This window comes from Scomber japonicus, chromosome 22 (genome assembly GCF_027409825.1).
Source record: "Scomber japonicus isolate fScoJap1 chromosome 22, fScoJap1.pri, whole genome shotgun sequence".
NCBI lineage: Eukaryota > Metazoa > Chordata > Actinopteri > Scombriformes > Scombridae > Scomber > Scomber japonicus.
In genome coordinates this window covers 366337-391500 of record NC_070599.1, presented here as the reverse complement: position 1 = coordinate 391500, position 25164 = coordinate 366337, and the positions used below count along the sequence as shown (strand labels likewise).

The window sequence follows — 25164 nt, the reverse complement described above, 5'->3', positions numbered from 1 at the left end:
GCCGGGCACTCAGATAGCAGACGGTACACGTTTCCTTAAAGTAAAATTCACTGAGAAAGTACAATCACTGCCATACTCTGCACGTTTTGAAACAGCTATGGGACCAGAATATTTTAGAGTCATCCATGACAGGCAAGCGAAGGTTTGCAGGATGTGTCTCCAGCCGGGGCACATCCTGAGGGATTGTCCTGATTTTTCCTGTCACAAGTGTGGAGTACAGGGGCATTATGCGAGGGAGTGCAGCAACCAACAGAGAAAGACTAAAAAATGTGAGGTGTGCTGGAACCCAGTGAATGAATGTAATTGTAACTACAGTGAATCTGAAGCGGTGGTGGAGTCCGGATCGGAGGAGCTTTACAGTGAAGCGGAGGACATGAGTGAGGAGGAGGAGGAAGGAGAGGAGGCCGGAGTGGGGGGCAGCGGCACCACGGACGGAGCTGGCAGAGAGGCTCTCTCTCAGGGGGGGGCACTGAGTCCTAATAATGCTGCACAGAGCCTAAATGTGGAAATTGGCTCAAGCATGGATGGTCTGAGCATAGACTCAGGCCTACACCAGGGAGTAAGGGGCAGAGGCGGCAATGGGCTCGTGGAGAGGCCAGAGCCATCTCAAGCCTCAGACTCAATGGAAGTGGGGGAAACCCCGAGTGACCCGCAGCCTGTGGCAGCCGTACCCCCCAGAGAGCCGGCCTCGGCAACCACCATGGTCCTCCGCCGTTTGGGCAGATCAGACAGTGACTCCGAGATGGACTTCACCACCATTAAAAATCTTAGGAAGCAGCACACCTCTAATAAAGCATTGATCAGTAAAAGAAGGAAAAAAGATAAGGGAAAATAATGATTAAGCTTAATTTGTAACAATCCTTTCTTTTCTAATAATCATGTTGTTGCTGCACTCTCTTAATGTCAACGGGCTCCGCACTTGTGACAGGATGAATGCAATACTGTCCAGTCCGAGCTGCGACATCCTCTGCCTCCAAGAGACGAGGTGGGATGAAAGCAGCCTTGAGGCAGCAACTAAAGTATATAAAGGGGAAATATATTATAATAACGGCACTAATAAATCTTGTGGTATAGCAACCCTAATAAATAGTAATAATATAAAGTACAGTAAAGTAATTTATAAAGACGATAAAGGAAGAATATTAATTATAGATATCGAAGTAAATAATAACACGTATAGAATAATTAATCTATATGCCTATAACTGTGAGAAGGAAAGGAAGGGTTTGTTTAACAAATTAGGAAGATGGGTAAACAATAGAACTATAATAATAGGTGATTTTAATACAGTATTAACCAAATCAGATATTTCAATAAATAATGTATATAAAAATGACATAAGTAGAACAGCTCTTTATGATTTAATGGATAGTCACAATTTAATAGATATATGGAGGATACAAAACAAATTTAAAAGAGAATTCTCAAGGAGACAGGTGGTCAAAGGGAAACTCAGGCAGTCTAGAATTGACCTGTGTTTGGCTGCAGCGGACACAGTGAAACAAATCAACAAGATACATTACAGTTACAATTCCTGGAGCGATCATGCCACTATCATATGCCAACTGGGTGCTGAAGGAGGGATCAAGGGAGGAGGCACCTGGTGCCTCAACTCCAGCCTCCTAACAGACCCGGTATATATTAATAAAATTAAAAAATTACTTAATTATGCAAGAACAGAAATGCAAATAGATAATAATTATATAGACAGATGGGATAATATAAAAGAAAGAATTAAAAAAGTGAGTATTAATTATAGCAAAGAGAAAAGATGGAAAGAAAAACAAGAAGAACAGAATATTAGAAAGCAGCTAGAAGAAGAAGTCATATTATTAGATAATCAAAAAAATAGAAGCTGTGAAATGTATGAATGTTACAAAAATCAATTAAACAGCATAGAAAAGAAAAAATGTAAAGGAGCAGCAATAAGGTGCAGGTTCCAAAATTTGGTGGAGGGTGAAAGGTGCACTGCGTTTTTTTGGGGGTTGGAAAAACAAAAACAGAACAAAACTGTAATAGAAGAACTTAAAGATCAAGATAACAACATCCATAAAGACAAAATAAAAATACTAGAAATTATAAAAGACTATTATACAAACTTATTTAAGGAGGGGGGAAGTGATATAGAGAAAACTGAAGAAATTCTAACCTACTTAGATAAAAAGATAGATATGGAGGATAAAGTGTGGTGTGACAGCAAATTAACAAAGGAAGAAATTGAATATGCAATCAAAAACTTAAACAAAAATAAAAGTCCTGGGAGCGACGGTCTAACGGCTGACTTCTACATGAAATTTAGTGAACAGATGGCCCCCCTGTTACTCGACCTCTACCATACAATGCAAAAACAACAAGAAACACCCAAATCATTCACTACAGGTATGATAACAGTAATATACAAGAACAAAGGTGACAGAAACGAAATATCCAATTATAGACCAATAAGCCTACTAAACACAGATTACAAGATACTTTCCAAAACATTGGCTAATAGATTAAAACAGACTCTAGATCAGATAATCAGTCCAAATCAAGCATACAGCATACCAAACAGGGACATCCAAGATTCAATTGCTACAATAAGAGATACAGTAAGAGGGATGACAGTACAGGGGGGCCTTTTGTTAACAATAGATTTAGAAAAAGCTTTTGATAGAGTGGAACACCAGTTTTTATTCAAGGTTTTAGCAGAATTAGGTTATGGGCAGGGTTTTATAAATTGGATACAGCTTCTTTACAATAATGCAAAAAGTGTAATAAAATGCAATGGTACAATAACAGACAGTTTCCCCATAAAAAGATCAGTGAGGCAAGGCTGCCCATTATCAGCGCTATTATACAGCATAGTGGCAGAACCGCTAGCTCAAGCAATAATTAAAGACAAGGAAATAGTAGGAATAAAAACACCAACAAACAGTTCTATCAAAATATCACAATACGCGGATGACATTACAATAACAATCAAATCAGGGAAATGCATAGACAAAATCATGGAACACTTCAAAACGTACAGCATGGCTTCAGGCGCGAAAATAAACATAACTAAATCTGAGATAGGCAAAATAGGAAAGGTGGAAAACTATGTAAATAAATGGGGATTTGGGGAAAACACGGGGTGTAGGAAAATACTGGGTGTATATATAGGAGAGAATGAGAGTGAGGCTAGGGACAGAGGGTGGAGGGAAATGATAGGGAAAGTGCAGAGTAGTTTAAATTTATGGCGAGCAAGAGGGTTAACACTGAAAGGAAAGGTAATTGTAGTTAATGCTTTGATACTGTCAAAAATTAACCACATTTTGGGAACCTGTGAGCTGCCGCAATGGGCTCTAAAAACGCTGACAGCAGCAATCTCCTCCTTCCTCTGGAGGGGAAAGGGAAATTCGATTGCTCACAGAGTGTTAATTGCTAAAAAAAGGGAGGGGGGTTTAGGACTAATTGACATCGGTGCCAAAAGAGACGCACTTAGGATCAAAATTGTTAAGAATTTTCTTGATTCGGACCGGCAGTACCCCTGGGAGGACTGGATGGCGAGCTATCTGGCTGAGTACGGGGAGAGAGACGCGTACAACCTGTGCGCCCTCCTCCCCGGAAAAGCCAGGAGCCGCCTACCTGGTTTCTACCAGGAGGTACTAGAGGCATGGGGCAAAATTCTGCCCCACCTCTGGCCCAAGTGCAGGAATAAAGAGCATGTGCTGCAGTTACCTTTCCTTGACAGTCCATTTTTTATGTGCGGGGGGAGGGTTCTAACCAGCGGTCCTATGCGGGCTGCTGGTTTGACCAGGGTGGGAGATATAATCGATGGGAGGGGTGCTTTTAACATAGATATAGTTTGTGGAAAACTAAAAGAAAAAAATGTTAGTTATAGGAAAGGAAATATAACAAAACTTAAAGGAAAGTTTGAACAGGCTCTCGACCCTACGTGGCGGAGCCTGTTGAAGGAGAAAGGGAAAGATACCAGAGCCGCCCTTCCCCAGCTACATCTCAAGCAAAAGGACAAAGCAAAGGACATAAAAGAAATAAGCACAAGAACCTGGTACCGGACATTAATACACCTCATCAAAAGGCCCCCCACAGCAGAGAAATATTGGAATGAAAATTACCCCAACATGGACATCAAAACTATATGGACAAACCTGGACATACCACTCATGGACAACACTACAATAAACATGGACTTCAACATTCGACACAGACGGATTTACACAGGGATTATTTTACACCAGATCAACAAAGAAAAATATTCAAGAACATGCACCGTTTGCAATAAAGAATCAGAGGACTTGGGACATATTTTCAACACATGCACAGAATCAAAACATTTTCAGTCATACATCAGGACCATATTAGAGACTCACTGCAACTTCACAACACACACTGATACAGATTGGTCATGGGCTTGGACATTTGGAATCACAGGAAAACATACAAACAGGAACAATACACTCATCAACTCCATCCTAGCATTAGGCAGAAAATCATTATGGACAAGAAGGAATCACCAATTATTTGACAACAAAACAATAAATGTTACAAGATATTTTCAGAACATATTCACAGCTCACCTCAGGACCATATTTCTAGCAGACCAAGACACTTTTCATCAGCAGTTCAACAGTCACAATAATTTGGTAAAAGTAATGGAAGGGAAAAACGTATGTCTGGTGTTATAAAAAAACTTAGGGGTGTTATGTTGGGGTAGTTATTGTCTACATTTACTTTCTGTAACTTTTCTTTTTTTTATTTTGTCATCTATATGATTTTTTATTAGTAGTATTATTATTATTTTGACACATAGTGTTATGGTGGTTATGTGTCTTTTTTTGTTGGGATAAGGGGGTGTGTCATGTCTTTAATGTTGGGTTTTATGTTTGTCTCGTCAGCTTGAATGTATGTAAATTGTGAATGTGATTTAATTTTAGTATTTCTTTTGGCACATAGTGTTAATGTGGCTATGTGTCCTTTTTGTTGGGATAAGGGGGTGTGTCATGTCTTTAATGTTGGTTTTTATGTTTGTCTTGTCAGCTTGAATGTATGTAAATTGAGAATGTGACTTATTTTTATTTTTTCTTTTGGCACATAGTGTTAGTGTGGCTATGTGTCTTTTTGTTTAGTTAAAGGGGGTGTTTCATGTCTTTAATGTTGGTTTTTATGTTTCTTTCATCACCTGGAATGTATATAAAATAAGATCGTGATATATTTTTGATAATAAAAGATAAAAAAAAAACACGCCCGATCTCGTCTGATCTCGGAAGCTAAGCAGGGTCGGGCCTGGTTAGTACTTGGATGGGAGACCGCCTGGGAATACCAGGTGCTGTAAGCTTTTTTTCCCTCTCAGCTGTCACCAAAGGAGTGCGCTGTTGCTCCATCACCGCACACAGGGCTTTGAGGAACAAAAGCTGCAATCATTCCAGCTGTGTGTGAATGCACGCCAGAGAGGTGGCACTGAGACGCCTCACTTTCCAAGTAGTTTTTAGGGTTCCAGTTCTCACTGTTACAGCCTGTAAAAAGCCTGCAATCATCCCGCACGTACACAAATGGCCTGAGAAACAAGGTTGCAGTCCTTCCAGCTGTGTGTTTCTCCGCAGAAAAAAAACAACTATTCCTATCAAAGTACTGTTAAAGGATAGCATGTGTTTGATGGCTGAGACACCATTATCCGCCACTCAGCTGGTGTGAGCAACTGTCAGTGGTGTCACAGCATGTTTAAATGGGCTTTCTGCGGCCTGTTTCGTCGCTTACGGCCATACCACCCTGAGCACGCCCGATCTCGTCTGATCTCGGAAGCTAAACAGGGTCGGGCCTGGTTAGTACTTGGATGGGAGACCGCCTGGGAATACCAGGTGCTGTAAGCTTTTTTTCCCTCTCAGCTGTCACCAAAGGAGGGTGCTGTTGCTCCATCACCGCACACAGGGCTTTGAGGAACAAAAGCTGCAATCATTCCAGCTGTGTCTGAATGCACGCCAGAGAGGTGGCACTGAGACGCCTCACTTTCCAAGTAGTTTTTAGGGTTCCAGTTCTCACTGTTACAGCCTGTAAAAAGCCTGCAATCATCCCGCATGTACACAAATGGCCTGAGAAACAAGGTTGCAGTCCTTCCAGCTGTGTGTTTCTCCGCAGAAAAAAAACAACTATTCCTATCAAAGTACTGTTAAAGGATAGCATGTGTTTGATGGCTGAGACACCATTATCCGCCACTCAGCTGGTGTGAGCAACTGTCAGTGGTGTCACAGCATGTTTAAATGGGCTTTCTGCGGCCTGTTTCGTCACTTACGGCCATACCACCCTGAACACGCCCGATCTCGTCTGATCTCGGAAGCTAAGCAGGGTCGGGCCTGGTTAGTACTTGGATGGGAGACCGCCTGGGAATACCAGGTGCTGTAAGCTTTTTTTCCCTCTCAGCTGTCACCAAAGGAGGGCGCTGTTGCTCCATCACCGCACACAGGGCTTTGAGGAACAAAAGCTACAATCATTCCAGCTGTGTCTGAATGCACGCCAGAGAGGTGGCACTGAGACGCCTCACTTTCCAAGTAGTTTTTAGGGTTCCAGTTCTCACTGTTACAGCCTGTAAAAAGCCTGCAATCATCCCGCATGTACACAAATGGCCTGAGAAACAAGGTTGCAGTCCTTCCAGCTGTGTGTTTCTCCGCAGAAAAAAAACAACTATCCCTATCAAAGTACTGTTAAAGGATAGCATGTGTTTGATGGCTGAGACACCATTATCCGCCACTCAGCTGGTGTGAGCAACTGTCAGTGGTGTCACAGCATGTTTAAATGGGCTTTCTGCGGCCTGTTTCGTCGCTTACGGCCATACCACCCTGAACACGCCCGATCTCGTCTGATCTCGGAAGCTAAGCAGGGTCGGGCCTGGTTAGTACTTGGATGGGAGACCGCCTGGGAATACCAGGTGCTGTAAGCTTTTTTTCCCTCTCAGCTGTCACCAAAGGAGGGCGCTGTTGCTCCATCACCGCACACAGGGCTTTGAGGAACAAAAGCTGCAATCATTCCAGCTGTGTCTGAATGCACGCCAGAGAGGTGGCACTGAGACGCCTCACTTTCCAAGTAGTTTTTTGGGTTCCAGTTCTCACTGTTACAGCCTGTAAAAAGCCTGCAATCATCCCGCATGTACACAAATGGCCTGAGAAACAAGGTTGCAGTCCTTCCAGCTGTGTGTTTCTCCGCAGAAAAAAAACAACTATTCCTATCAAAGTACTGTTAAAGGATAGCATGTGTTTGATGGCTGAGACACCATTATCCGCCACTCAGCTGGTGTGAGCAACTGTCAGTGGTGTCACAGCATGTTTAAATGGGCTTTCTGCGGCCTGTTTCGTCGCTTACGGCCATACCACCCTGAACACGCCCGATCTCGTCTGATCTCGGAAGCTAAGCAGGGTCGGGCCTGGTTAGTACTTGGATGGGAGACCGCCTGGGAATACCAGGTGCTGTAAGCTTTTTTTCCCTCTCAGCTGTCACCAAAGGAGGGCGCTGTTGCTCCATCACCGCACACAGGGCTTTGAGGAACAAAAGCTGCAATCATTCCAGCTGTGTCTGAATGCACGCCAGAGAGGTGGCACTGAGACGCCTCACTTTCCAAGTAGTTTTTAGGGTTCCAGTTCTCACTGTTACAGCCTGTAAAAAGCCTGCAATCATCCCGCATGTACACAAATGGCCTGAGAAACAAGGTTGCAGTCCTTCCAGCTGTGTGTTTCTCCGCAGAAAAAAAACAACTATTCCTATCAAAGTACTGTTAAAGGATAGCATGTGTTTGATGGCTGAGACACCATTATCCGCCACTCAGCTGGTGTGAGCAACTGTCAGTGGTGTCACAGCATGTTTAAATGGGCTTTCTGCGGCCTGTTTCCCCTTCATACGGCCGTACCACCCTGAACAAGCCCGAACTCGTCTGATCTCGGAAGCTAAGCAGGGTCGGGCCTGGTTAGTACTTGGATGGGAGACCGCCTGGGAATACCAGGTGCTGTAAGATTTTTTCCCTCTTAGCTGTCACCAAAGGAGGGCGCTGTTGCTCCATCACCGCACACAGGGCTTTGAGGAACAAAAGCTGCAATCATTCCAGCTGTGTCTGAATGCACGCCAGAGAGGTGGCACTGAGACGCCTCACTTTCCAAGTAGTTTTTAGGGTTCCAGTTCTCACTGTTACAGCCTGTAAAAAGCCTGCAATCATCCCGCATGTACACAAATGGCCTGAGAAACAAGGTTGCAGTCCTTCCAGCTGTGTGTTTCTCCGCAGAAAAAAAACAACTATTCCTATCAAAGTACTGTTAAAGGATAGCATGTGTTTGATGGCTGAGACACCATTATCCGCCACTCAGCTGGTGTGAGCAACTGTCAGTGGTGTCACAGCATGTTTAAATGGGCTTTCTGCGGCTTGTTTCGTCGCTTACGGCCACACCCCCTGAACACGTATGCGCGCGCAGTGGAGGCAGCCAGAAGCAAACCAGTTGGAGCAGAGAGGATCGCGGACCTCTGTTTTGGATTTATTTCATATGTTTGCTTTCTTTTCCTTTATTATCCTATTATTTTCCGTGCATCCTAAGTTAGTTTTGTGTGTGGACTTTTTCCCCCCGGCAGTTTTTACTGTTCGGGGGAGAGTTTTTCTTTATTTCTTTATGTATGGATAATAACATGGCAACGAACACGGCGACGGAAAAAACGGCTACGAAATCGGATCACGGACTTAATATAAAGCAAGCAGAAATGGGAGAGGAAGGGAATGAATGGGAGCTTGTTAAAAATAAAGAGCAAAGGAGTAAGAGGAGGAATATTGAAAGAAACAGGAAAGAAAACGCGGAAGTGGCTGCCTCCGTCATGTTGGCGGGAGAGAGAGGAGAGAGAGCGCAGCAAGCGAAGGATACCGGCCGTGCGCCGCGGAACGGGACCGGCCCGAGAGCTCCTGGGGCTGGAGTTACATCGAGGGAGGCTGGGAGAGAAGGCCTGAGAAGGCCCGAGAGAAAAGGAGCTCCAGGAGCGGCGGCAGAGAAGGAGAAAGGCATGTCGGGGGGCGAGCGAGCAGCGAGCGCCGGAGCGGAAAAAGAGGGAGAGAGAGCGACGGGAACAGCTGGAGAGAGAGAGCAGCAACAGGAGACAGCGAAAGAGGAGGCCAGGAAAGCATACAACAGAGAGCTGACGGTGAGTTTGGAGGTTACTGGGAATGAGGAGGTTCCAGTCCTTGAACTAATGCGAGCGATCAGAGCTCTGTGTGGGGGGCTTATAGCGTGTAGAGCGACCGGTACCAGGAGTTATGAAATCACGATGTCTCATGTCAAGGGGAAGGAGCGGCTCCTAGATGGATTTAAAATAGGCAACTGTAATATTTTTGTAAAAGATTTATGTAATGATGAGTTGATGGTGTCTTTTTTAAATCTGCCAGCTTATATAACAGACGAAGAAATATTACAAAAATTAGAAGGGTGGGGTGTCTCGGCTGCATCCGCCATTAGGAGGCGGATGTGGCCGGGCACTCAGATAGCAGACGGTACACGTTTCCTTAAAGTAAAATTCACTGAGAAAGTACAATCACTGCCATACTCTGCACGTTTTGAAACAGCTATGGGACCAGAATATTTTAGAGTCATCCATGACAGGCAAGCGAAGGTTTGCAGGATGTGTCTCCAGCCGGGGCACATCCTGAGGGATTGTCCTGATTTTTCCTGTCACAAGTGTGGAGTACAGGGGCATTATGCGAGGGAGTGCAGCAACCAACAGAGAAAGACTAAAAAATGTGAGGTGTGCTGGAACCCAGTGAATGAATGTAATTGTAACTACAGTGAATCTGAAGCGGTGGTGGAGTCCGGATCGGAGGAGCTTTACAGTGAAGCGGAGGACATGAGTGAGGAGGAGGAGGAAGGAGAGGAGGCCGGAGTGGGGGGCAGCGGCACCACGGACGGAGCTGGCAGAGAGGCTCTCTCTCAGGGGGGGGCACTGAGTCCTAATAATGCTGCACAGAGCCTAAATGTGGAAATTGGCTCAAGCATGGATGGTCTGAGCATAGACTCAGGCCTACACCAGGGAGTAAGGGGCAGAGGCGGCAATGGGCTCGTGGAGAGGCCAGAGCCATCTCAAGCCTCAGACTCAATGGAAGTGGGGGAAACCCCGAGTGACCCGCAGCCTGTGGCAGCCGTACCCCCCAGAGAGCCGGCCTCGGCAACCACCATGGTCCTCCGCCGTTTGGGCAGATCAGACAGTGACTCCGAGATGGACTTCACCACCATTAAAAATCTTAGGAAGCAGCACACCTCTAATAAAGCATTGATCAGTAAAAGAAGGAAAAAAGATAAGGGAAAATAATGATTAAGCTTAATTTGTAACAATCCTTTCTTTTCTAATAATCATGTTGTTGCTGCACTCTCTTAATGTCAACGGGCTCCGCACTTGTGACAGGATGAATGCAATACTGTCCAGTCCGAGCTGCGACATCCTCTGCCTCCAAGAGACGAGGTGGGATGAAAGCAGCCTTGAGGCAGCAACTAAAGTATATAAAGGGGAAATATATTATAATAACGGCACTAATAAATCTTGTGGTATAGCAACCCTAATAAATAGTAATAATATAAAGTACAGTAAAGTAATTTATAAAGACGATAAAGGAAGAATATTAATTATAGATATCGAAGTAAATAATAACACGTATAGAATAATTAATCTATATGCCTATAACTGTGAGAAGGAAAGGAAGGGTTTGTTTAACAAATTAGGAAGATGGGTAAACAATAGAACTATAATAATAGGTGATTTTAATACAGTATTAACCAAATCAGATATTTCAATAAATAATGTATATAAAAATGACATAAGTAGAACAGCTCTTTATGATTTAATGGATAGTCACAATTTAATAGATATATGGAGGATACAAAACAAATTTAAAAGAGAATTCTCAAGGAGACAGGTGGTCAAAGGGAAACTCAGGCAGTCTAGAATTGACCTGTGTTTGGCTGCAGCGGACACAGTGAAACAAATCAACAAGATACATTACAGTTACAATTCCTGGAGCGATCATGCCACTATCATATGCCAACTGGGTGCTGAAGGAGGGATCAAGGGAGGAGGCACCTGGTGCCTCAACTCCAGCCTCCTAACAGACCCGGTATATATTAATAAAATTAAAAAATTACTTAATTATGCAAGAACAGAAATGCAAATAGATAATAATTATATAGACAGATGGGATAATATAAAAGAAAGAATTAAAAAAGTGAGTATTAATTATAGCAAAGAGAAAAGATGGAAAGAAAAACAAGAAGAACAGAATATTAGAAAGCAGCTAGAAGAAGAAGTCATATTATTAGATAATCAAAAAAATAGAAGCTGTGAAATGTATGAATGTTACAAAAATCAATTAAACAGCATAGAAAAGAAAAAATGTAAAGGAGCAGCAATAAGGTGCAGGTTCCAAAATTTGGTGGAGGGTGAAAGGTGCACTGCGTTTTTTTGGGGGTTGGAAAAACAAAAACAGAACAAAACTGTAATAGAAGAACTTAAAGATCAAGATAACAACATCCATAAAGACAAAATAAAAATACTAGAAATTATAAAAGACTATTATACAAACTTATTTAAGGAGGGGGGAAGTGATATAGAGAAAACTGAAGAAATTCTAACCTACTTAGATAAAAAGATAGATATGGAGGATAAAGTGTGGTGTGACAGCAAATTAACAAAGGAAGAAATTGAATATGCAATCAAAAACTTAAACAAAAATAAAAGTCCTGGGAGCGACGGTCTAACGGCTGACTTCTACATGAAATTTAGTGAACAGATGGCCCCCCTGTTACTCGACCTCTACCATACAATGCAAAAACAACAAGAAACACCCAAATCATTCACTACAGGTATGATAACAGTAATATACAAGAACAAAGGTGACAGAAACGAAATATCCAATTATAGACCAATAAGCCTACTAAACACAGATTACAAGATACTTTCCAAAACATTGGCTAATAGATTAAAACAGACTCTAGATCAGATAATCAGTCCAAATCAAGCATACAGCATACCAAACAGGGACATCCAAGATTCAATTGCTACAATAAGAGATACAGTAAGAGGGATGACAGTACAGGGGGGCCTTTTGTTAACAATAGATTTAGAAAAAGCTTTTGATAGAGTGGAACACCAGTTTTTATTCAAGGTTTTAGCAGAATTAGGTTATGGGCAGGGTTTTATAAATTGGATACAGCTTCTTTACAATAATGCAAAAAGTGTAATAAAATGCAATGGTACAATAACAGACAGTTTCCCCATAAAAAGATCAGTGAGGCAAGGCTGCCCATTATCAGCGCTATTATACAGCATAGTGGCAGAACCGCTAGCTCAAGCAATAATTAAAGACAAGGAAATAGTAGGAATAAAAACACCAACAAACAGTTCTATCAAAATATCACAATACGCGGATGACATTACAATAACAATCAAATCAGGGAAATGCATAGACAAAATCATGGAACACTTCAAAACGTACAGCATGGCTTCAGGCGCGAAAATAAACATAACTAAATCTGAGATAGGCAAAATAGGAAAGGTGGAAAACTATGTAAATAAATGGGGATTTGGGGAAAACACGGGGTGTAGGAAAATACTGGGTGTATATATAGGAGAGAATGAGAGTGAGGCTAGGGACAGAGGGTGGAGGGAAATGATAGGGAAAGTGCAGAGTAGTTTAAATTTATGGCGAGCAAGAGGGTTAACACTGAAAGGAAAGGTAATTGTAGTTAATGCTTTGATACTGTCAAAAATTAACCACATTTTGGGAACCTGTGAGCTGCCGCAATGGGCTCTAAAAACGCTGACAGCAGCAATCTCCTCCTTCCTCTGGAGGGGAAAGGGAAATTCGATTGCTCACAGAGTGTTAATTGCTAAAAAAAGGGAGGGGGGTTTAGGACTAATTGACATCGGTGCCAAAAGAGACGCACTTAGGATCAAAATTGTTAAGAATTTTCTTGATTCGGACCGGCAGTACCCCTGGGAGGACTGGATGGCGAGCTATCTGGCTGAGTACGGGGAGAGAGACGCGTACAACCTGTGCGCCCTCCTCCCCGGAAAAGCCAGGAGCCGCCTACCTGGTTTCTACCAGGAGGTACTAGAGGCATGGGGCAAAATTCTGCCCCACCTCTGGCCCAAGTGCAGGAATAAAGAGCATGTGCTGCAGTTACCTTTCCTTGACAGTCCATTTTTTATGTGCGGGGGGAGGGTTCTAACCAGCGGTCCTATGCGGGCTGCTGGTTTGACCAGGGTGGGAGATATAATCGATGGGAGGGGTGCTTTTAACATAGATATAGTTTGTGGAAAACTAAAAGAAAAAAATGTTAGTTATAGGAAAGGAAATATAACAAAACTTAAAGGAAAGTTTGAACAGGCTCTCGACCCTACGTGGCGGAGCCTGTTGAAGGAGAAAGGGAAAGATACCAGAGCCGCCCTTCCCCAGCTACATCTCAAGCAAAAGGACAAAGCAAAGGACATAAAAGAAATAAGCACAAGAACCTGGTACCGGACATTAATACACCTCATCAAAAGGCCCCCCACAGCAGAGAAATATTGGAATGAAAATTACCCCAACATGGACATCAAAACTATATGGACAAACCTGGACATACCACTCATGGACAACACTACAATAAACATGGACTTCAACATTCGACACAGACGGATTTACACAGGGATTATTTTACACCAGATCAACAAAGAAAAATATTCAAGAACATGCACCGTTTGCAATAAAGAATCAGAGGACTTGGGACATATTTTCAACACATGCACAGAATCAAAACATTTTCAGTCATACATCAGGACCATATTAGAGACTCACTGCAACTTCACAACACACACTGATACAGATTGGTCATGGGCTTGGACATTTGGAATCACAGGAAAACATACAAACAGGAACAATACACTCATCAACTCCATCCTAGCATTAGGCAGAAAATCATTATGGACAAGAAGGAATCACCAATTATTTGACAACAAAACAATAAATGTTACAAGATATTTTCAGAACATATTCACAGCTCACCTCAGGACCATATTTCTAGCAGACCAAGACACTTTTCATCAGCAGTTCAACAGTCACAATAATTTGGTAAAAGTAATGGAAGGGAAAAACGTATGTCTGGTGTTATAAAAAAACTTAGGGGTGTTATGTTGGGGTAGTTATTGTCTACATTTACTTTCTGTAACTTTTCTTTTTTTTATTTTGTCATCTATATGATTTTTTATTAGTAGTATTATTATTATTTTGACACATAGTGTTATGGTGGTTATGTGTCTTTTTTTGTTGGGATAAGGGGGTGTGTCATGTCTTTAATGTTGGGTTTTATGTTTGTCTCGTCAGCTTGAATGTATGTAAATTGTGAATGTGATTTAATTTTAGTATTTCTTTTGGCACATAGTGTTAATGTGGCTATGTGTCCTTTTTGTTGGGATAAGGGGGTGTGTCATGTCTTTAATGTTGGTTTTTATGTTTGTCTTGTCAGCTTGAATGTATGTAAATTGAGAATGTGACTTATTTTTATTTTTTCTTTTGGCACATAGTGTTAGTGTGGCTATGTGTCTTTTTGTTTAGTTAAAGGGGGTGTTTCATGTCTTTAATGTTGGTTTTTATGTTTCTTTCATAACCTGGAATGTATATAAAATAAGATCGTGATATATTTTTGATAATAAAAGATAAAAAAAAAACACGCCCGATCTCGTCTGATCTCGGAAGCTAAGCAGGGTCGGGCCTGGTTAGTACTTGGATGGGAGACCGCCTGGGAATACCAGGTGCTGTAAGCTTTTTTTCCCTCTCAGCTGTCACCAAAGGAGTGCGCTGTTGCTCCATCACCGCACACAGGGCTTTGAGGAACAAAAGCTGCAATCATTCCAGCTGTGTGTGAATGCACGCCAGAGAGGTGGCACTGAGACGCCTCACTTTCCAAGTAGTTTTTAGGGTTCCAGTTCTCACTGTTACAGCCTGTAAAAAGCCTGCAATCATCCCGCACGTACACAAATGGCCTGAGAAACAAGGTTGCAGTCCTTCCAGCTGTGTGTTTCTCCGCAGAAAAAAAACAACTATTCCTATCAAAGTACTGTTAAAGGATAGCATGTGTTTGATGGCTGAGACACCATTATCCGCCACTCAGCTGGTGTGAGCAACTGTCAGTGGTGTCACAGCATGTTTAAATGGGCTTTCTGCGGCCTGTTTCGTCGCTTACGGCCATACCACCCTGAGCACGCCCGATCTCGTCTGATCTCGGAAGCTAAACAGGGTCGGGCCTGGTTAGTACTTGGATGGGAGACCGCCTGGGAATACCAGGTGCTGTAAGCTTTTTTTCCCTCTCAGCTGTCACCAAAGGAGGGTGCTGTTGCTCCATCACCGCACACAGGGCTTTGAGGAACAAAAGCTGCAATCATTCCAGCTGTGTCTGAATGCACGCCAGAGAGGTGGCACTGAGACGCCTCACTTTCCAAGTAGTTTTTAGGGTTCCAGTTCTCACTGTTACAGCCTGTAAAAAGCCTGCAATCATCCCGCATGTACACAAATGGCCTGAGAAACAAGGTTGCAGTCCTTCCAGCTGTGTGTTTCTCCGCAGAAAAAAAACAACTATTCCTATCAAAGTACTGTTAAAGGATAGCATGTGTTTGATGGCTGAGACACCATTATCCGCCACTCAGCTGGTGTGAGCAACTGTCAGTGGTGTCACAGCATGTTTAAATGGGCTTTCTGCGGCCTGTTTCGTCACTTACGGCCATACCACCCTGAACACGCCCGATCTCGTCTGATCTCGGAAGCTAAGCAGGGTCGGGCCTGGTTAGTACTTGGATGGGAGACCGCCTGGGAATACCAGGTGCTGTAAGCTTTTTTTCCCTCTCAGCTGTCACCAAAGGAGGGCGCTGTTGCTCCATCACCGCACACAGGGCTTTGAGGAACAAAAGCTACAATCATTCCAGCTGTGTCTGAATGCACGCCAGAGAGGTGGCACTGAGACGCCTCACTTTCCAAGTAGTTTTTAGGGTTCCAGTTCTCACTGTTACAGCCTGTAAAAAGCCTGCAATCATCCCGCATGTACACAAATGGCCTGAGAAACAAGGTTGCAGTCCTTCCAGCTGTGTGTTTCTCCGCAGAAAAAAAACAACTATCCCTATCAAAGTACTGTTAAAGGATAGCATGTGTTTGATGGCTGAGACACCATTATCCGCCACTCAGCTGGTGTGAGCAACTGTCAGTGGTGTCACAGCATGTTTAAATGGGCTTTCTGCGGCCTGTTTCGTCGCTTACGGCCATACCACCCTGAACACGCCCGATCTCGTCTGATCTCGGAAGCTAAGCAGGGTCGGGCCTGGTTAGTACTTGGATGGGAGACCGCCTGGGAATACCAGGTGCTGTAAGCTTTTTTTCCCTCTCAGCTGTCACCAAAGGAGGGCGCTGTTGCTCCATCACCGCACACAGGGCTTTGAGGAACAAAAGCTGCAATCATTCCAGCTGTGTCTGAATGCACGCCAGAGAGGTGGCACTGAGACGCCTCACTTTCCAAGTAGTTTTTTGGGTTCCAGTTCTCACTGTTACAGCCTGTAAAAAGCCTGCAATCATCCCGCATGTACACAAATGGCCTGAGAAACAAGGTTGCAGTCCTTCCAGCTGTGTGTTTCTCCGCAGAAAAAAAACAACTATTCCTATCAAAGTACTGTTAAAGGATAGCATGTGTTTGATGGCTGAGACACCATTATCCGCCACTCAGCTGGTGTGAGCAACTGTCAGTGGTGTCACAGCATGTTTAAATGGGCTTTCTGCGGCCTGTTTCGTCGCTTACGGCCATACCACCCTGAACACGGCCGATCTCGTCTGATCTCGGAAGCTAAGCAGGGTCGGGCCTGGTTAGTACTTGGATGGGAGACCGCCTGGGAATACCAGGTGCTGTAAGCTTTTTTTCCCTCTCAGCTGTCACCAAAGGAGGGCGCTGTTGCTCCATCACCGCACACAGGGCTTTGAGGAACAAAAGCTGCAATCATTCCAGCTGTGTCTGAATGCACGCCAGAGAGGTGGCACTGAGACGCCTCACTTTCCAAGTAGTTTTTTGGGTTCCAGTTCTCACTGTTACAGCCTGTAAAAAGCCTGCAATCATCCCGCATGTACACAAATGGCCTGAGAAACAAGGTTGCAGTCCTTCCAGCTGTGTGTTTCTCCGCAGAAAAAAAACAACTATTCCTATCAAAGTACTGTTAAAGGATAGCATGTGTTTGATGGCTGAGACACCATTATCCGCCACTCAGCTGGTGTGAGCAACTGTCAGTGGTGTCACAGCATGTTTAAATGGGCTTTCTGCGGCCTGTTTCGTCGCTTACGGCCATACCACCCTGAACACGCCCGATCTCGTCTGATCTCGGAAGCTAAGCAGGGTCGGGCCTGGTTAGTACTTGGATGGGAGACCGCCTGGGAATACCAGGTGCTGTAAGCTTTTTTTCCCTCTCAGCTGTCACCAAAGGAGGGCGCTGTTGCTCCATCACCGCACACAGGGCTTTGAGGAACAAAAGCTGCAATCATTCCAGCTGTGTCTGAATGCACGCCAGAGAGGTGGCACTGAGACGCCTCACTTTCCAAGTAGTTTTTAGGGTTCCAGTTCTCACTGTTACAGCCTGTAAAAAGCCTGCAATCATCCCGCATGTACACAAATGGCCTGAGAAACAAGGTTGCAGTCCTTCCAGCTGTGTGTTTCTCCGCAGAAAAAAAACAACTATTCCTATCAAAGTACTGTTAAAGGATAGCATGTTTTTGATGGCTGAGACACCATTATCCGCCACTCAGCTGGTGTGAGCAACTGTCAGTGGTGTCACAGCATGTTTAAATGGGCTTTCTGCGGCCTGTTTCGTCGCTTACGGCCATACCACCCTGAACACGCCCGATCTCGTCTGATCTCGGAAGCTAAGCAGGGTCGGGCCTGGTTAGTACTTGGATGGGAGACCGCCTGGGAATACCAGGTGCTGTAAGCTTTTTTTCCCTCTCAGCTGTCACCAAAGGAGGGCGCTGTTGCTCCATCACCGCACACAGGGCTTTGAGGAACAAAAGCTGCAATCATTCCAGCTGTGTCTGAATGCACGCCAGAGAGGTGGCACTGAGACGCCTCACTTTCCAAGTAGTTTTTAGGGTTCCAGTTCTCACTGTTACAGCCTGTAAAAAGCCTGCAATCATCCCGCATGTACACAAATGGCCTGAGAAACAAGGTTGCAGTCCTTCCAGCTGTGTGTTTCTCCGCAGAAAAAAAACAACTATTCCTATCAAAGTACTGTTAAAGGATAGCATGTGTTTGATGGCTGAGACACCATTATCCGCCACTCAGCTGGTGTGAGCAACTGTCAGTGGTGTCACAGCATGTTTAAATGGGCTTTCTGCGGCCTGTTTCCCCTTCATACGGCCGTACCACCCTGAACAAGCCCGAACTCGTCTGATCTCGGAAGCTAAGCAGGGTCGGGCCTGGTTAGTACTTGGATGGGAGACCGCCTGGGAATACCAGGTGCTGTAAGATTTTTTCCCTCTTAGCTGTCACCAAAGGAGGGCGCTGTTGCTCCATCACCGCACACAGGGCTTTGAGGAACAAAAGCTGCAATCATTCCAGCTGTGTCTGAATGCACGCCAGAGAGGTGGCACTGAGACGCCTCACTTTCCAAGTAGTTTTTAGGGTTCCAGTTCTCACTGTTACAGCCTGTAAAAAGCCTGCAATCATCCCGCATGTACACAAATGGCCTGAGAAACAAGGTTGCAGTCCTTCCAGCTGTGTGTTTCTCCGCAGAAAAAAAAAACTATTCCTATCAAAGTACTGTTAAAGGATAGCATGTTTTTGATGGCTGAGACACCATTATCCGCCACTCAGCTGGTGTGAGCAACTGTCAGTGGTGTCACAGCATGTTTAAATGGGCTTTCTGCGGCTTGTTTCGTCGCTTACGGCCATACCACCCTGAACACGCCCGATCTCGTCTGATCTCGGAAGCTAAGCAGGGTCGGGCCTGGTTAGTACTTGGATGGGAGACCGCCTGGGAATACCAGGTGCTGTAAGCTTTTTTTCCCTCTCAGCTGTCACCAAAGGAGGGCGTTGTTGCTCCATCACCGCACACAGGGCTTTGAGGAACAAAAGCTACAATCATTCCAGCTGTGTCTGAATGCACGCCAGAGAGGTGGCACTGAGACGCCTCACTTTCCAAGTAGTTTTTAGGGTTCCAGTTCTCACTGTTACAGCCTGTAAAAAGCCTGCAATCATCCCGCATGTACACAAATGGCCTGAGAAACAAGGTTGCAGTCCTTCCAGCTGTGTGTTTCTCCGCAGAAAAAAAACAACTATTCCTATCAAAGTACTGTTAAAGGATAGCATGTGTTTGATGGCTGAGACACCATTATCCGCCACTCAGCTGGTGTGAGCAACTGTCAGTGGTGTCACAGCATGTTTAAATGGGCTTTCTGCGGCCTGTTTCGTCGCTTACGGCCATACCACCCTGAACACGCCCGATCTCGTCTGATCTCGGAAGCTAAGCAGGGTCGGGCCTGGTTAGTACTTGGATGGGAGACCGCCTGGGAATACCAGGTGCTGTAAGCTTTTTTTCCCTCTCAGCTGTCACCAAAGGAGGGCGCTGTTGCTCCATCACCGCACACAGGGCTTTGAGGAACAAAAGCTGCAATCATTCCAGCTGTGTCTGAATGCACGCCAGAGAGGTGGCACTGAGACGCCTCACTTTCCAAGTAGTTTTTAGGGTTCCAGTTCTCACTGTTACAGCCTGTAAAAAGCCTGCAATCATCCCGCATGTACACAAATGGCCTGAGAAACAAGGTTGCAGTCCTTCCAGCTGTGTGTTTCTCCGCAGAAAAAAAACAACTATTCCTATCAAAGTACTGTTAAAGGATAGCATGTGTTTGATGGCTGAGACACCATTATCCGCCACTCAGCTGGTGTGAGCAACTGTCAGTGGTGTCACAGCATGTTTAAATGGGCTTTCTGCGGCCTGTTTCGTCGCTTACGGCCATACCACCCTGAACACGCCTGATCTCGTCTGATCTCGGAAGCTAAGCAGGGTCGGGCCTGGTTAGTACTTGGATGGGAGACCGCCTGGGAATACCAGGTACTGTAAGCTTTTTTTCCCTCTCAGCTGTCACCAAAGGAGTGCGCTGTTGCTCCATCACCGCACACAGGGCTTTGAGGAACAAAAGCTGCAATCATTCCAGCTGTGTCTGAATGCACGCCAGAGAGGTGGCACTGAGACGCCTCACTTTCCAAGTAGTTTTTAGGGTTCCAGTTCTCACTGTTACAGCCTGTAAAAAGCCTGCAATCATCCCGCATGTACACAAATGGCCTGAGAAACAAGGTTGCAGTCCTTCCAGCTGTGTGTTTCTCCGCAGAAAAAAAACAACTATTCCTATCAAAGTACTGTTAAAGGATAGCATGTGTTTGATGGCTGAGACACCATTATCCGCCACTCAGCTGGTGTGAGCAACTGTCAGTGGTGTCACAGCATGTTTAAATGGGCTTTCTGCGGCCTGTTTCGTCGCTTACGGCCATACCACCCTGAACACGCCCGATCTCGTCTGATCTCGGAAGCTAAGCAGGGTCGGGCCTGGTTAGTACTTGGATGGGAGACCGCCTGGGAATACCAGGTGCTGTAAGCTTTTTTTCCCTCTCAGCTGTCACCAAAGGAGGGCGCTGTTGCTCCATCACCGCACACAGGGCTTTGAGGAACAAAAGCTGCAATCATTCCAGCTGTGTCTGAATGCACGCCAGAGAGGTGGCACTGAGACGCCTCACTTTCCAAGTAGTTTTTAGGGTTCCAGTTCTCACTGTTACAGCCTGTAAAAAGCCTGCAATCATCCCGCATGTACACAAATGGCCTGAGAAACAAGGTTGCAGTCCTTCCAGCTGTGTGTTTCTCCGCAGAAAAAAAACAACTATTCCTATCAAAGTACTGTTAAAGGATAGCATGTGTTTGATGGCTGAGACACCATTATCCGCCACTCAGCTGGTGTGAGCAACTGTCAGTGGTGTCACAGCATGTTTAAATGGGCTTTCTGCGGCCTGTTTCCCCTTCATACGGCCATACCACCCTGAACAAGCCCGAACTCGTCTGATCTCGGAAGCTAAGCAGGGTCGGGCCTGGTTAGTACTTGGATGGGAGACCGCCTGGGAATACCAGGTGCTGTAAGATTTTTTCCCTCTTAGCTGTCACCAAAGGAGGGCGCTGTTGCTCCATCACCGCACACAGGGCTTTGAGGAACAAAAGCTGCAATCATTCCAGCTGTGTCTGAATGCACGCCAGAGAGGTGGCACTGAGACGCCTCACTTTCCAAGTAGTTTTTAGGGTTCCAGTTCTCACTGTTACAGCCTGTAAAAAGCCTGCAATCATCCCGCATGTACACAAATGGCCTGAGAAACAAGGTTGCAGTCCTTCCAGCTGTGTGTTTCTCCGCAGAAAAAAAAAACTATTCCTATCAAAGTACTGTTAAAGGATAGCATGTTTTTGATGGCTGAGACACCATTATCCGCCACTCAGCTGGTGTGAGCAACTGTCAGTGGTGTCACAGCATGTTTAAATGGGCTTTCTGCGGCTTGTTTCGTCGCTTACGGCCATACCACCCTGAACACGCCCGATCTCGTCTGATCTCGGAAGCTAAGCAGGGTCGGGCCTGGTTAGTACTTGGATGGGAGACCGCCTGGGAATACCAGGTGCTGTAAGCTTTTTTTCCCTCTCAGCTGTCACCAAAGGAGGGCGCTGTTGCTCCATCACCGCACACAGGGCTTTGAGGAACAAAAGCTACAATCATTCCAGCTGTGTCTGAATGCACGCCAGAGAGGTGGCACTGAGACGCCTCACTTTCCAAGTAGTTTTTAGGGTTCCAGTTCTCACTGTTACAGCCTGTAAAAAGCCTGCAATCATCCCGCATGTACACAAATGGCCTGAGAAACAAGGTTGCAGTCCTTCCAGCTGTGTGTTTCTCCGCAGAAAAAAAACAACTATTCCTATCAAAGTACTGTTAAAGGATAGCATGTGTTTGATGGCTGAGACACCATTATCCGCCACTCAGCTGGTGTGAGCAACTGTCAGTGGTGTCACAGCATGTTTAAATGGGCTTTCTGCGGCCTGTTTCGTCACTTACGGCCATACCACCCTGAACACGCCCGATCTCGTCTGATCTCGGAAGCTAAGCAGGGTCGGGCCTGGTTAGTACTTGGATGGGAGACCGCCTGGGAATACCAGGTGCTGTAAGCTTTTTTTCCCTCTCAGCTGTCACCAAAGGAGGGCGCTGTTGCTCCATCACCGCACACAGGGCTTTGAGGAACAAAAGCTACAATCATTCCAGCTGTGTCTGAATGCACGCCAGAGAGGTGGCACTGAGACGCCTCACTTTCCAAGTAGTTTTTAGGGTTCCAGTTCTCACTGTTACAGCCTGTAAAAAGCCTGCAATCATCCCGCATGTACACAAATGGCCTGAGAAACAAGGTTGCAGTCCTTCCAGCTGTGTGTTTCTCCGCAGAAAAAAAACAACTATTCCTATCAAAGTACTGTTAAAGGATAGCATGTGTTTGATGGCTGAGACACCATTATCCGCCACTCAGCTGGTGTGAGCAACTGTCAGTGGTGTCACAGCATGTTTAAATGGGCTTTCTGCGGCCTGTTTCGTCGCTTACGGCCATACCACCCTGAACACGCCCGATCTCGTCTGATCTCGGAAGCTAAGCAGGGTCGGGCCTGGTTAGTACTTGGATGGGAGACCGCCTGGGAATACCAGGTGCTGTAAGCTTTTTTTCCCTCTCAGCTGTCACCAAAGGAGGGCGCTGTTGCTCCATCACCGCACACAGGGCTTTGAGGAACAAAAGCTGCAATCATTCCAGCTGTGTCTGAATGCACGCCAGAGAGGTGGCACTGAGACGCCTCACTTTCCAAGTAGTTTTTAGGGTTCCAGTTCTCACTGTTACAGCCTGTAAAAAGCCTGCAATCATCCCGCATGTACACAAATGGCCTGAGAAACAAGGTTGCAGTCCTTCCAGCTGTGTGTTTCTCCGCAGAAAAAAAACAAGTATTCCTATCAAAGTACTGTTAAAGGATAGCATGTGTTTGATGGCTGAGACACCATTATCCGCCACTCAGCTGGTGTGAGCAACTGTCAGTGGTGTCACAGCATGTTTAAATGGGCTTTCTGCGGCCTGTTTCGTCGCTTACGGCCATACCACCCTGAACACGCCCGATCTCGTCTGATCTCGGAAGCTAAGCAGGGTCGGTCCTGGTTAGTACTTGGATGGGAGACCGCCTGGGAATACCAGGTGCTGTAAGCTTTTTTTCCCTCTCAGCTGTCACCAAAGGAGGGCGCTGTTGCTCCATCACCGCACACAGGGCTTTGAGGAACAAAAGCTGCAATCATTCCAGCTGTGTCTGAATGCACGCCAGAGAGGTGGCACTGAGACGCCTCACTTTCCAAGTAGTTTTTAGGGTTCCAGTTCTCACTGTTACAGCCTGTAAAAAGCCTGCAATCATCCCGCATGTACACAAATGGCCTGAGAAACAAGGTTGCAGTCCTTCCAGCTGTGTGTTTCTCCGCAGAAAAAAAACAACTATTCCTATCAAAGTACTGTTAAAGGATAGCATGTGTTTGATGGCTGAGACACCATTATCCGCCACTCAGCTGGTGTGAGCAACTGTCAGTGGTGTCACAGCATGTTTAAATGGGCTTTCTGCGGCCTGTTTCGTCGCTTACGGCCATACCACCCTGAACACGCCCGATCTCGTCTGATCTCGGAAGCTAAGCAGGGTCGGGCCTGGTTAGTACTTGGATGGGAGACCGCCTGGGAATACCAGGTGCTGTAAGCTTTTTTTCCCTCTCAGCTGTCACCAAAGGAGGGCGCTGTTGCTCCATCACCGCACACAGGGCTTTGAGGAACAAAAGCTGCAATCATTCCAGCTGTGTCTGAATGCACGCCAGAGAGGTGGCACTGAGACGCCTCACTTTCCAAGTAGTTTTTAGGGTTCCAGTTCTCACTGTTACAGCCTGTAAAAAGCCTGCAATCATCCCGCATGTACACAAATGGCCTGAGAAACAAGGTTGCAGTCCTTCCAGCTGTGTGTTTCTCCGCAGAAAAAAAACAACTATTCCTATCAAAGTACTGTTAAAGGATAGCATGTGTTTGATGGCTGAGACACCATTATCCGCCACTCAGCTGGTGTGAGCAACTGTCAGTGGTGTCACAGCATGTTTAAATGGGCTTTCTGCGGCCTGTTTCCCCTTCATACGGCCATACCACCCTGAACAAGCCCGAACTCGTCTGATCTCGGAAGCTAAGCAGGGTCGGGCCTGGTTAGTACTTGGATGGGAGACCGCCTGGGAATACCAGGTGCTGTAAGATTTTTTCCCTCTTAGCTGTCACCAAAGGAGGGCGCTGTTGCTCCATCACCGCACACAGGGCTTTGAGGAACAAAAGCTGCAATCATTCCAGCTGTGTCTGAATGCACGCCAGAGAGGTGGCACTGAGACGCCTCACTTTCCAAGTAGTTTTTAGGGTTCCAGTTCTCACTGTTACAGCCTGTAAAAAGCCTGCAATCATCCCGCATGTACACAAATGGCCTGAGAAACAAGGTTGCAGTCCTTCCAGCTGTGTGTTTCTCCGCAGAAAAAAAAAACTATTCCTATCAAAGTACTGTTAAAGGATAGCATGTTTTTGATGGCTGAGACACCATTATCCGCCACTCAGCTGGTGTGAGCAACTGTCAGTGGTGTCACAGCATGTTTAAATGGGCTTTCTGCGGCTTGTTTCGTCGCTTACGGCCATACCACCCTGAACACGCCCGATCTCGTCTGATCTCGGAAGCTAAGCAGGGTCGGGCCTGGTTAGTACTTGGATGGGAGACCGCCTGGGAATACCAGGTGCTGTAAGCTTTTTTTCCCTCTCAGCTGTCACCAAAGGAGGGCGCTGTTGCTCCATCACCGCACACAGGGCTTTGAGGAACAAAAGCTACAATCATTCCAGCTGTGTCTGAATGCACGCCAGAGAGGTGGCACTGAGACGCCTCACTTTCCAAGTAGTTTTTAGGATTCCAGTTCTCACTGTTACAGCCTGTAAAAAGCCTGCAATCATCCCGCATGTACACAAATGGCCTGAGAAACAAGGTTGCAGTCCTTCCAGCTGTGTGTTTCTCCGCAGAAAAAAA

General features: G+C 45.6%; 24 non-coding genes across 24 annotated transcripts; all 24 read left to right on the top strand.

Annotated features, from left to right (window-relative positions):
- Positions 1 to 5733: 5733 nt before the first annotated feature.
- On the top strand, positions 5734 to 5852 carry LOC128384675 (5S ribosomal RNA). Its single transcript, XR_008324414.1, has one exon. It is a non-coding gene; the product is annotated as a 5S ribosomal RNA (ribosomal RNA).
- Positions 5853 to 6265: 413 nt separating this feature from the next.
- LOC128384607 (5S ribosomal RNA) lies at positions 6266 to 6384 on the top strand. The gene has a single exon (XR_008324347.1). It is a non-coding gene; the product is annotated as a 5S ribosomal RNA (ribosomal RNA).
- A 413-nt stretch (positions 6385 to 6797) lies between these two features.
- LOC128384399 (5S ribosomal RNA) lies at positions 6798 to 6916 on the top strand. The gene has a single exon (XR_008324141.1). It is a non-coding gene; the product is annotated as a 5S ribosomal RNA (ribosomal RNA).
- Positions 6917 to 7329: 413 nt separating this feature from the next.
- On the top strand, positions 7330 to 7448 carry LOC128384398 (5S ribosomal RNA). The gene has a single exon (XR_008324140.1). It is a non-coding gene; the product is annotated as a 5S ribosomal RNA (ribosomal RNA).
- A 414-nt stretch (positions 7449 to 7862) lies between these two features.
- On the top strand, positions 7863 to 7981 carry LOC128384819 (5S ribosomal RNA). Its single transcript, XR_008324557.1, has one exon. It is a non-coding gene; the product is annotated as a 5S ribosomal RNA (ribosomal RNA).
- A 7219-nt stretch (positions 7982 to 15200) lies between these two features.
- LOC128384674 (5S ribosomal RNA) lies at positions 15201 to 15319 on the top strand. Its single transcript, XR_008324413.1, has one exon. It is a non-coding gene; the product is annotated as a 5S ribosomal RNA (ribosomal RNA).
- Positions 15320 to 15732: 413 nt separating this feature from the next.
- On the top strand, positions 15733 to 15851 carry LOC128384606 (5S ribosomal RNA). The gene has a single exon (XR_008324345.1). It is a non-coding gene; the product is annotated as a 5S ribosomal RNA (ribosomal RNA).
- Positions 15852 to 16264: 413 nt separating this feature from the next.
- LOC128384397 (5S ribosomal RNA) lies at positions 16265 to 16383 on the top strand. The gene has a single exon (XR_008324139.1). It is a non-coding gene; the product is annotated as a 5S ribosomal RNA (ribosomal RNA).
- A 413-nt stretch (positions 16384 to 16796) lies between these two features.
- LOC128384700 (5S ribosomal RNA) lies at positions 16797 to 16915 on the top strand. Its single transcript, XR_008324439.1, has one exon. It is a non-coding gene; the product is annotated as a 5S ribosomal RNA (ribosomal RNA).
- A 413-nt stretch (positions 16916 to 17328) lies between these two features.
- LOC128384396 (5S ribosomal RNA) lies at positions 17329 to 17447 on the top strand. The gene has a single exon (XR_008324138.1). It is a non-coding gene; the product is annotated as a 5S ribosomal RNA (ribosomal RNA).
- Positions 17448 to 17860: 413 nt separating this feature from the next.
- On the top strand, positions 17861 to 17979 carry LOC128384394 (5S ribosomal RNA). The gene has a single exon (XR_008324135.1). It is a non-coding gene; the product is annotated as a 5S ribosomal RNA (ribosomal RNA).
- Positions 17980 to 18393: 414 nt separating this feature from the next.
- On the top strand, positions 18394 to 18512 carry LOC128384818 (5S ribosomal RNA). The gene has a single exon (XR_008324556.1). It is a non-coding gene; the product is annotated as a 5S ribosomal RNA (ribosomal RNA).
- A 411-nt stretch (positions 18513 to 18923) lies between these two features.
- On the top strand, positions 18924 to 19042 carry LOC128384393 (5S ribosomal RNA). Its single transcript, XR_008324134.1, has one exon. It is a non-coding gene; the product is annotated as a 5S ribosomal RNA (ribosomal RNA).
- A 413-nt stretch (positions 19043 to 19455) lies between these two features.
- LOC128384392 (5S ribosomal RNA) lies at positions 19456 to 19574 on the top strand. The gene has a single exon (XR_008324133.1). It is a non-coding gene; the product is annotated as a 5S ribosomal RNA (ribosomal RNA).
- Positions 19575 to 19987: 413 nt separating this feature from the next.
- LOC128384733 (5S ribosomal RNA) lies at positions 19988 to 20106 on the top strand. Its single transcript, XR_008324472.1, has one exon. It is a non-coding gene; the product is annotated as a 5S ribosomal RNA (ribosomal RNA).
- Positions 20107 to 20519: 413 nt separating this feature from the next.
- LOC128384390 (5S ribosomal RNA) lies at positions 20520 to 20638 on the top strand. Its single transcript, XR_008324132.1, has one exon. It is a non-coding gene; the product is annotated as a 5S ribosomal RNA (ribosomal RNA).
- A 414-nt stretch (positions 20639 to 21052) lies between these two features.
- Positions 21053 to 21171, top strand: LOC128384793 (5S ribosomal RNA). Its single transcript, XR_008324530.1, has one exon. It is a non-coding gene; the product is annotated as a 5S ribosomal RNA (ribosomal RNA).
- A 411-nt stretch (positions 21172 to 21582) lies between these two features.
- On the top strand, positions 21583 to 21701 carry LOC128384389 (5S ribosomal RNA). Its single transcript, XR_008324131.1, has one exon. It is a non-coding gene; the product is annotated as a 5S ribosomal RNA (ribosomal RNA).
- A 413-nt stretch (positions 21702 to 22114) lies between these two features.
- On the top strand, positions 22115 to 22233 carry LOC128384605 (5S ribosomal RNA). The gene has a single exon (XR_008324344.1). It is a non-coding gene; the product is annotated as a 5S ribosomal RNA (ribosomal RNA).
- Positions 22234 to 22646: 413 nt separating this feature from the next.
- LOC128384882 (5S ribosomal RNA) lies at positions 22647 to 22765 on the top strand. Its single transcript, XR_008324610.1, has one exon. It is a non-coding gene; the product is annotated as a 5S ribosomal RNA (ribosomal RNA).
- Positions 22766 to 23178: 413 nt separating this feature from the next.
- LOC128384673 (5S ribosomal RNA) lies at positions 23179 to 23297 on the top strand. Its single transcript, XR_008324411.1, has one exon. It is a non-coding gene; the product is annotated as a 5S ribosomal RNA (ribosomal RNA).
- A 413-nt stretch (positions 23298 to 23710) lies between these two features.
- LOC128384881 (5S ribosomal RNA) lies at positions 23711 to 23829 on the top strand. The gene has a single exon (XR_008324609.1). It is a non-coding gene; the product is annotated as a 5S ribosomal RNA (ribosomal RNA).
- Positions 23830 to 24243: 414 nt separating this feature from the next.
- Positions 24244 to 24362, top strand: LOC128384792 (5S ribosomal RNA). Its single transcript, XR_008324529.1, has one exon. It is a non-coding gene; the product is annotated as a 5S ribosomal RNA (ribosomal RNA).
- A 411-nt stretch (positions 24363 to 24773) lies between these two features.
- Positions 24774 to 24892, top strand: LOC128384871 (5S ribosomal RNA). The gene has a single exon (XR_008324599.1). It is a non-coding gene; the product is annotated as a 5S ribosomal RNA (ribosomal RNA).
- The last annotated feature ends 272 nt before the right edge of the window (positions 24893 to 25164 follow it).